Below are 9,154 nucleotides of genomic sequence, written 5' to 3'. Positions count from 1 at the left end.
TACCCGAACAAATTCTATAGGAAAATTTCATTAAAGGTCTGAAACACGAGTTAAGAAAATCAATATGTATGTTGCAAGCAGTAGGTCTCGGTCAAACAATAAAAAATGCATTGTCGATAGATGAGAGTCATTCGAGTATGGTTTTGATAACTGAGAAGGGGATAGCCAGGAGATCCACCACTGGACCTCAGGCTAGTTTTATCAAGACTCCAACTCAGATCGAAGGGCCTGAGTAGAAGGTAACCCTGGTCACTAAACATCTTTTAAACAATTAACAGAAGTAGAAATAGCTACAAAAGAGCCAAAGGTTTGTGTTTCCATTGTGATCGCAAGTTCGGACCATGACACAAATACCTGGGAATAACATTACAAGTGTTGTTGGTCGAATAAGAGGATAGTAGATAGGAAGGATAGCACCTGGAGCATGCTCATCTTGGTATAGTTTCAGTCTCATCCATTTTGGTTATGGGATCTACTAAACTATATAGTAACACTCATTTTCCATAATGGATCAACTAAAGACTTAATGGGAGCAAAGATGGGTTTTTTGGATAAAAACCCTATGCTACCTTGTGGTTCATGGATGGCCACGAGCGTGACATTTTAACGGAGATCACGTCTGGCATGGTTGCCACTACGTGGTAAGTGGATGGCCATGGCGTTGCAGCTGTTGTAGCCTAAGCCCATTAGTTTTAGTGTTTCCCTCCATATTTAAGTACCTTTAACATTAGGGTTAGGTCAATCTCTCCAGCCTCCATCCTCATATCTCGAAACCCTAGCCCCATTGAGTGTTCTTGAGGTATTCTCGGTGTTCTTATCCACTTGAAGGCTCATTTCTCATGTTTTGATGTGAAGCTTGAAGATCAAGTTGCTTGCTAAGTGCTTCAAATCATTGCTATTTTACTCAGACCTGTTCTAAAAAGTCGAGGTATTTCGAATTGTTTGTTGACACGGACAAAGTCAGGGAAAGTGTTTTGGTGAGGAGCTCAAGTGTAGATCTAGCAAAGTGACTTCATTTCTAGATCATTTTGATTATAAAGCTACAACCTTTATCTCACACCCCAAAAACGAGAATGGCGGAATACGTTCTGGGGTGGAGGACGACATGTATAGTATCATAACAATGCATAATAGTAAAGACAAGCAACAACATCCATTGCATTAGTATAATAATTGTAATACAAGCGTGTTCTGTACAGTTTGATAGACATCAAAAATATAATCAAAATAAAAGATGAGTCTCGTATAAGCTCCATCTTCTCAAAATTGGCATCTGTACATGTCTACTGAGGACCTGAGAATACATGTTATTTTGAAAACGAGTATCAGCATAAAGCTGGTGAGTTCATAAGTCTTTAGTGTCATTGCTTGTATAAAATTGTTTACAATCATGTAATATAATATCAGTTCTCAATGTTTTGAAAATAGTATGATCCTTAGAAAATCCTATATTTTCCAATAAAAGTAGTCTTCTACCAAGACTCGGTTATTTATAAGTTTGATTTTCTGAAAATGTAAAAGTTTTTCCAGTGGAACTATCAGTGTGAAAATATAGTTTTAAATTTCGTTCATATAAAGAAATTGGGAAAAATAGAGTTTTACCCCAGCAATGTCACTGCCGGCTGAATATAGTAGAGATGCAAACTCCAGATAGTATTATATATATATATATATATATATATATATATATATATATATATATATATATATATATATAAATATATGTACACTTCTGGGAGTCCGTTTTACCTTTAATTCTTAATGTGTTACTTAAGGTCAAAATGTGAACTCGTATGTAACCATGCTAAGTGATAGTAGAGTGACAGTTGACCCTCCATGTCACACGTAGTGTAGTGATGTTTTGTCACCCCTGGGCCTAGTCGGCTCGGACTGTAGCTAGCAGTCATGATGTGGGAGTGTCCGTCCAGTATAGATCTATACACATAGTGTTCGCTCTCCCTCCAGGAGGCTCTGGTTACACGGCGATCGCATAGTGGAGTGTCATATCGAGAAGTAGTGTATCACATTCTATTTTAGTATGTTGTCTCACAATTAGAGTATAATGTACTTCTTAGATAATGTATTGAGTGTTTGTTCTCTTGGATAGTATATAGTATTCTCTTCGTATAGTGTATAGGGTTCTCTTCGTATAGTATTTAGTATGTATAATCTCATAACTGTACTAACTATAGTGAGTATCATAGTAACAATAGTGATGAGTGGTAATCCTTAACTATACCTATTATAGTTAAAATAAAGATGTTAGTTGAATGCCTTTGATACACAAAGGTGTTGAACTGAAGTGAAGACCTTTATATCCAACACGAATATATATATGTTATATAACTAAGAATTCAACGACAGTCGAACAGATAACAGAGTACCCTAAGTCCACAATCAAACAAGAACAGGAAATAAGGTGAGCTATCAGTTCTAAGTCCTTCAATCCTTACTTATATAAATATATTGGTGTAGATATGATTTCTAAAAAAAATAAGTTTAAAAGCCTTGAAAAATAATTTTAGAACAATTAAACATGAATATGAGTTCGATAAACATTTAAAACAACTTTGTTGGCAAGGTAATTTGAAAGTATAGAAACTCCTTTTGGTAACAAGTTATAAATCACATGTGATTGATACCATAACTTGTTCGATTCAACTTGTATCCCCCCCCCCCCCCCCCCCCGTAAAAACATTTAAAAGGTTAATTAAGGGGTATGAACTCACCTGCAGTGAGTGGAGTGGATGGAATGTCGGATAGGATGCTAGGTGTCAAGTGAGGACTTGAACACACCCACGGATCCTATGTAAGATGCAGTGACACATAAGGGTATCTAATTAGTTATTCAATCACTAAATAAGTAAGTAAAGACACCCTAATGCATGAAAACACTTTGTTTTAGGTGCTAGGAGTGCTAAGGGTTGCATCTAAGGAGTGTATGACCTCACTATGGAGTTTACTCCCTAAATACCCACCCTATGTGAGTTTACGGTTGGGGGACCATTTCCCCCATGAGTTTACAGCCGTAAACTCATGGGGATGGTGTGTTCGTGTGTTTTAAGGCTTCATGCTTCACAAGGAAAGGTTCTAGGGCTGATTCAAGGGCATAGGAAGTGGTTAGGGCTCGAAATGGTACTCTTTTTGGAGTTTACGGTTTTTGAACGTTCATTTGGTAGTTTACTACCGTAAACCCATAAGTTTACGGTAGTAAACTCATGGTTACCCCATCCATTTCGTGTTTCAGGGTCCTTAGATCATTCATACAAGTCCCTAGTTCATTAGGCAAGCATAGGAAGGAGTTTTGGGGCATCAAAACCCCTTTTTGGGGTGTTTACGGTTTTGGGATATTCCCAAGCCGTAAACACATGTTCTTGGGTTTATTCCATGGATTTGTAAGCACAATAAGAAGATAACTAGCAAGGACTGCTATACTTACTTAGAGGAAGCTTGCAAGGGTGTTTTAGTACCCAAAAACACTAGTATGTTCTTGGTGATTTGAAGATGCTTGAAGATCTAAGTAAAAAATCAAATTCCATAGATGAGAATGATGTATAAACACTAGATTTAGTGTTGTATGAACGAATTTAGAGAGGAAACACTTACATTTTGGCGGATTTGGAAGGATGAATTTATGATAGTTGAGAGAAAATCCTTGTGTTCTTGAGTGGGAAGTGTAAGAATGAGGGCAAAAGGAGTAAACTCATGCCATATGCATGAGTCTTGGGGAAAAGGGTGTTCATGGTCCAAACACTTCTTGTTTGGCCGTGAACACCTAACTAAGGTGTTGGGTTGTTTTGCCCGGGTACACTTTACTAACGACGACACTTATTTAGTCGTTTCACGTAATAAAATAAAAATAATTAAACACCAAATTGACTTAAATCCGGCCAAAAATGTAATAAAATATTTTTGACTAATATTTGGAGTGTTTGGATGTGGAAATTATACAAATGAAAATTTCGGGTTGTCACATCATTCCCCCGTTAGAGGGAATTTCGTCCTGAAATTAGAGTTCAACAACTATGTTATTACACAAAAACTAAGCAAAAAGATGGGGATATTTAAGTTTCATTTGATCCTCGCGTTCCCAAGTGAACTCCGGTCCTCGCTTCCACGCTTCCTAAAGCGTATCGTGCCTTTCCAGGGTGAGACTTTCAAAAGGACCCGGTCTCCCACCTGGAACTCCAAGGGTTTTCTCCGTTTGTCTGCATAGCTTTTCTGTTGGTCCCTAGCGACTTTTGATCATTCATGAATCTGCACGATCTTCTCGCTCGTTTCTCGAATGATCTCCAGACTTGTGAGAGCGCTGTCGGGAACTCGTCCTTTAAACAACTATGTGTCACCCACCTCAGCCCAACACAAAGGGGACTTGCACTTTCGGCCATAGAGGGCTTCGAATGGAGCTGCTTTGATGCTCGTGTGATAATTGTTGTTGTAGGAAAACTCGACAAGGGGTAAGTGGGTATCCCACACCTTACCAAAGTCGATCACACAGGCTCGCAGCATATCTTCCAATATTTGGATAGTTCTCTCACTTTGTCCGTCGGTCTGCAGATGGTAGGCTGTACACATGTCCAGCCTCGTTCCTAAGGAGCTTTGCAATGACTGCCAGAATCTCGAAGTTAATCGGCTATCCCTATCGGAGATAATAGATATTGGAACACCATGCAGCCGTACAATCTCCTTAATGTATGTTCTCGTGAGCTTCTCCATCTCGTCTGTTTCCTTGATGGGTAGGAAGTGCACGGAGTTGGTCAATGTATCAAGCCCACCCATTGTCTTGGGTAATTTGGTTATGAAGTCCATAGTGATCCGCTCTCACTTCTATTTAGGTATCTCCGATTGTTATAGTAGACCTGATGGTTTCTGGTATTCGACCTTGACCTTGGCGCAAGTAAGGCATTTACTCACGAAGGTAGCAATCTCTGCTTTCATGTTAGGCCACCAGTATGACTTTTTAAGATCCAAATACATCTTATCTGAACCCGGGTGGACGGAGTATCAAGTGTTGTGGGCTTCCTTCATGACCAAGTCTCTGAAACCACCGTGTCGCGGTGTCCAGATTCGGTCCATGAGATATAAAGCTCCGTCGCCCTTGACTTCCAAATTCTTATCCATTCCTCGCAGGGATTCTTCCACCACATTTTCAGGTTTCAAGGCTTCGAGCTGAGCCTCCTTAATCTATGCGGATAGATGCGAATGGATAGTCATTGTTAATGATTTGACACTTCGACCAGAATATTCTTTCCGACTTAGGGCGTCTATTACCACATTGGCTTTACCCGGATGATAATGAATTCTGCATTCGTAATCATTGAGTAGCTCGACCCACCGTCGTTGTCTCAATTCTAGTAGAATATGTGTTGTAGGCTTTTGTGGTCAGTGTATATTGTTCTCTTCATACCATACAGGTAGTGTCTCTAGATCTATAGGGCGAACACAACCGCTCCTAATTCGAGGTCGTGTGTGGTGTAGTTGACCTCGTGTGTCTTCAATTGTCTTGAGGCATAGGTGATGACCTTACCTCGTTGCATTAGAACACAACCGAGCCCTTGATTGGATGAATCGCAGTACACTACGAAATCTTCTGTCCCTATGGGGAGGGATAGTATCGGTGCGGTGCATAAGGCTCGTTTCAGGGTTTGGAATGCCTTTTCTTGTTTCTCTCCCTAGTTAAAGGCCACGCCTTTCTGGGTCAATGTTGTAAGGGGTTTCGCGACTCGGGAGAAGTTCTGTATGAATCTACGGTAGTAGCCAGCGAGGCCTAGAAATTGGCGAATTTCTATAGGCATCTTTGGTGCTGACCAGTTCTCAATAGCTTTACTCTTGGATGGGTCCACGTCGATTCCTTCTTCGCTAACCACATGTCCTAAGAATTTGACTCTTCGAATCCAAAATTCGCACTTAGAGAACTTCGCGTATAGCTTCTCCGATCATAGGGTTTCCAGGACTTGTCGTAGATGAGCACTATGCTCCTCCTCACTTCGAGAGTCGATAAGTATGTGATCAATGAAGACGATGACGAACTGATCCAAGTAAGGGTGGCACACCCTATTCATTAAGTCCATGAACACTGCGGGTGCGTTGGTCAGTCCGAACGGCATCACTATGAACTCGTAGTGTCTGTAACGAGTTCGGAAGGCTATTTTCGGGACATCTTCCTCAAGCACTCGTAACTGGTGATACCCGGACCTCAGATCAATCTTCGAAAAGTAACTTGCCCCTTGCAGTTGGTCAAAAAGATCGTCTATACGAGGAAGAGGGTAACAATTTTTGACCATCAGCTTGTTGAGTTCTCTGTAATCGATGCACATACGGAAGGATCCGTCTTTCTTCTTTACGAACAAGACCGGTGCACCCCAGGGTGAGAAGCTTGGTCTTATAAAGCCCTTGCTGAGCAGCTCGTTAAGTTGACCGGACAGTTCTTGCATCTCAGTCATCGCTAAATTATAGGGCGATTTGGCTACAGGGGTAGCTCCTGGAATTAAGTCGATCCTGAACTCGACCTGACGTTGGGGAGGTAGACCTGGTAACTCTTCTGGAAAGACGTCAGGGAAGTCTTTTAGGTGTTTTGTTTTTCGGCTCGTATCGACGATGTGTGCAAGGAATACACGATATTCCTTACGCAAGTACTTCTGGTCCTGATACTTGAGATGATACGAAGGCTCGTACTGGGTTTGTCTCCGTAGATCAGCAAGGTTTTGTTATTCGGTAGGTTTAAGCGGATGGCTTTGTCGAAACACAGGATATCGGCACGATGGAGACTCAACCAGTCCATGCCTACGATGACATCAAAACTCTTGATCGATACATGTATGAGGTCGATTGGGAATGAGTGATTATCTAGTATGAGGGTACAAACCATGTAGATCTCGTTAGAACTCTCTGTCTTTCCGTTAGCCATTTCTACGACGAAGATTTCTTTTAATGGTTGCGGGGATTGTTTAAGTAAGTGTTTAAAGTTTTGGTTTACGAAGCTTCTATCTGCCCCACTATCGAATAGGATACAAGTATAAGAGTTATCAAGAAGGAATGTACCCGTGACTACTGTGGGGTCTGCTACTGTTTCATTGTGGCCAATAGCAAGTAGTCTTCCTGTTCCTCCCATGTTCCCAGCCTTCGGACAGTTTCTTTTGAAATTCCCTACCTCGCCCCAGCCAAAGCAGGCCTGACTTACTCCCGAGCTGGGGACCCGAGAAATGGGTTTAGGTGGAGCTTTGCAAAACCGGGCGGTATGGCCCTTCCGGTCGCAGTTAGTGAAGTGCAATTCACGACAGGGGCCGTTATGATGGAAAGGGCACTTAGTGCACTTGGGTAGGTTCCCTGCATATGTTTTGGCCGGTGCAGGGGCAGCAGGAGTAGTGGCAGCATGGACAGCCACAATCTGTTGGTTTTTGGAAGAAGATTGAGTTGACTTGCCCTTCTTTCGGTCCCACCGCTTCCTCTTGTTGTCGGTCGTTTTGGGCGGTACAATGGCAGTCGTCGTGGTTGTTGATGGAGGGGAATGAGCTTCATGATCAATCAACCTTTTGGCCAACTCCTTGGCGCTGTCAAAGGTCATAGGGTGTGATGCTAAAACGTTCCCTCGATACGGGGGTACTAAACCCCAGATGTATCGTTCAATTTTATTGCCCTCTGTGGGGATCATGTTAGGGCACATAGCTACCAGGTCACAGAACCTGGCTGTATAAGCCACCTCGTCGGTCCCTTTCATCTTGAGATTCCAAAGTTCCTCCATAAGTTTCTGAACTTCGCCCCTAGGGCAGTACTCCCTTGTCAGAAGGTCTTTCAATGTGTCCCAGCCCATGGCATTGGCTGTTTCCAAGGAGAGTGATTTGACATGGCCATTCCACCATGTCAGGGCCCTTTCAGTGAAGGTGCAAGCGGCAAACTTAATCTTGCTTTCCTCGGGGTACGATCACATCTCAAAGACGGCTTCGGTTCTTTCGATCTATTGGGAAAGTGCAATGATCCCTCCGGTTCCATTGAATAATGTTGGTTTGCAGCTCATGAAATCCTTATAGGTGCACCATTGCGTACGTGCATGGATTTCACCATGTCTAGAGTTGGTGCCTATTCAGGCTCCACTTGCATCGCTAGAATTCATTTGGGCCATAACTGCAGTCACAGATACGGTTACAACTGTCTGAAACATCACCGGATCGAACTGCGGAGGAGGAGGTGGCGGAGGTGGAGTCTGAGTTGCAAGTCTGCCTCTGTTCGGATGCTTGCGGGGAGGTATCTTTTACTGAAAGTTTTTAAAGATGATGACATTTGGGAGAAACAATTGTGAGTATGATGAGAGTGTTTCATGGATTAAATCACCATAGATAAATTGCCAGACAGAGTCATATACAGAGTAGGGAAGCATAAGAGTATAGACTTTTTCCACTAGATTAGATAACTGTCAATACTACTGGTATTAATGATGTAAATAAGTTCGGGAAAAGCGGTCTAACAATAGACCTTACATCAAACCATATGAGGGGAAATGATTGACTGTTTAGAAGTCTAGTTGGGGTACTTTCAAGTTTAGGAATGTTTACAGACAAGTGCTCTACCGAGCATAGAAAAGAAAAGGCTATTCCTTAAACAAAAGAGGAAGATAAGTTGACATCTTCTACTAGTGACGGGTATCCCTTGGGCGAACCCTAAGATCAGCTAGTTGGCATACAACTTCTTGAAGATGTCGTTCCTGTGCTCTCTGATGTGCTCGGAGTTCCCTGACTTCGGCTCGGGATGCAGCTAGTTGTTTCTGCAGAGCCTCATTGGTCCTCCTAGTCCTATCCATGGCTTCTTCCAGTTGGTGGATAGAGACAGTGTTAAGGTTAGAGTTGGCATCAATTTCCACAACTCTGCCAATAGCTTCATGGCCTTGCTCGACGTTCCTAGCAATCCTTCCGACCATGACGGGTAAGGCTCGATCAGCCGAACCACCCTCGCTTATGTTGTAGAAGCTTCGGTCTCCGTTGAAAGGTAAAGGCTGACCATGTTCATTGCTCCATCGATTCAAGGTTGTTGCCCACATGGGAGTGGGACCTTGAAATGTTGGACAGGGGTTGGGGTTTGGAGCCACTGGGGGTAGGTTTTTGACTTCTGGTTCGGATTCGGAGCTATCCGAAAAGCCTTTTGCACGTTGATCATCTAAAGG

The sequence above is a fragment of the Lactuca sativa genome, chromosome 1, assembly GCF_002870075.4.
Source record: "Lactuca sativa cultivar Salinas chromosome 1, Lsat_Salinas_v11, whole genome shotgun sequence".
In the NCBI taxonomy this organism is placed as follows: Eukaryota; Viridiplantae; Streptophyta; class Magnoliopsida; order Asterales; family Asteraceae; genus Lactuca; species Lactuca sativa.
Note: the sequence above shows the minus strand (reverse complement) of the source record.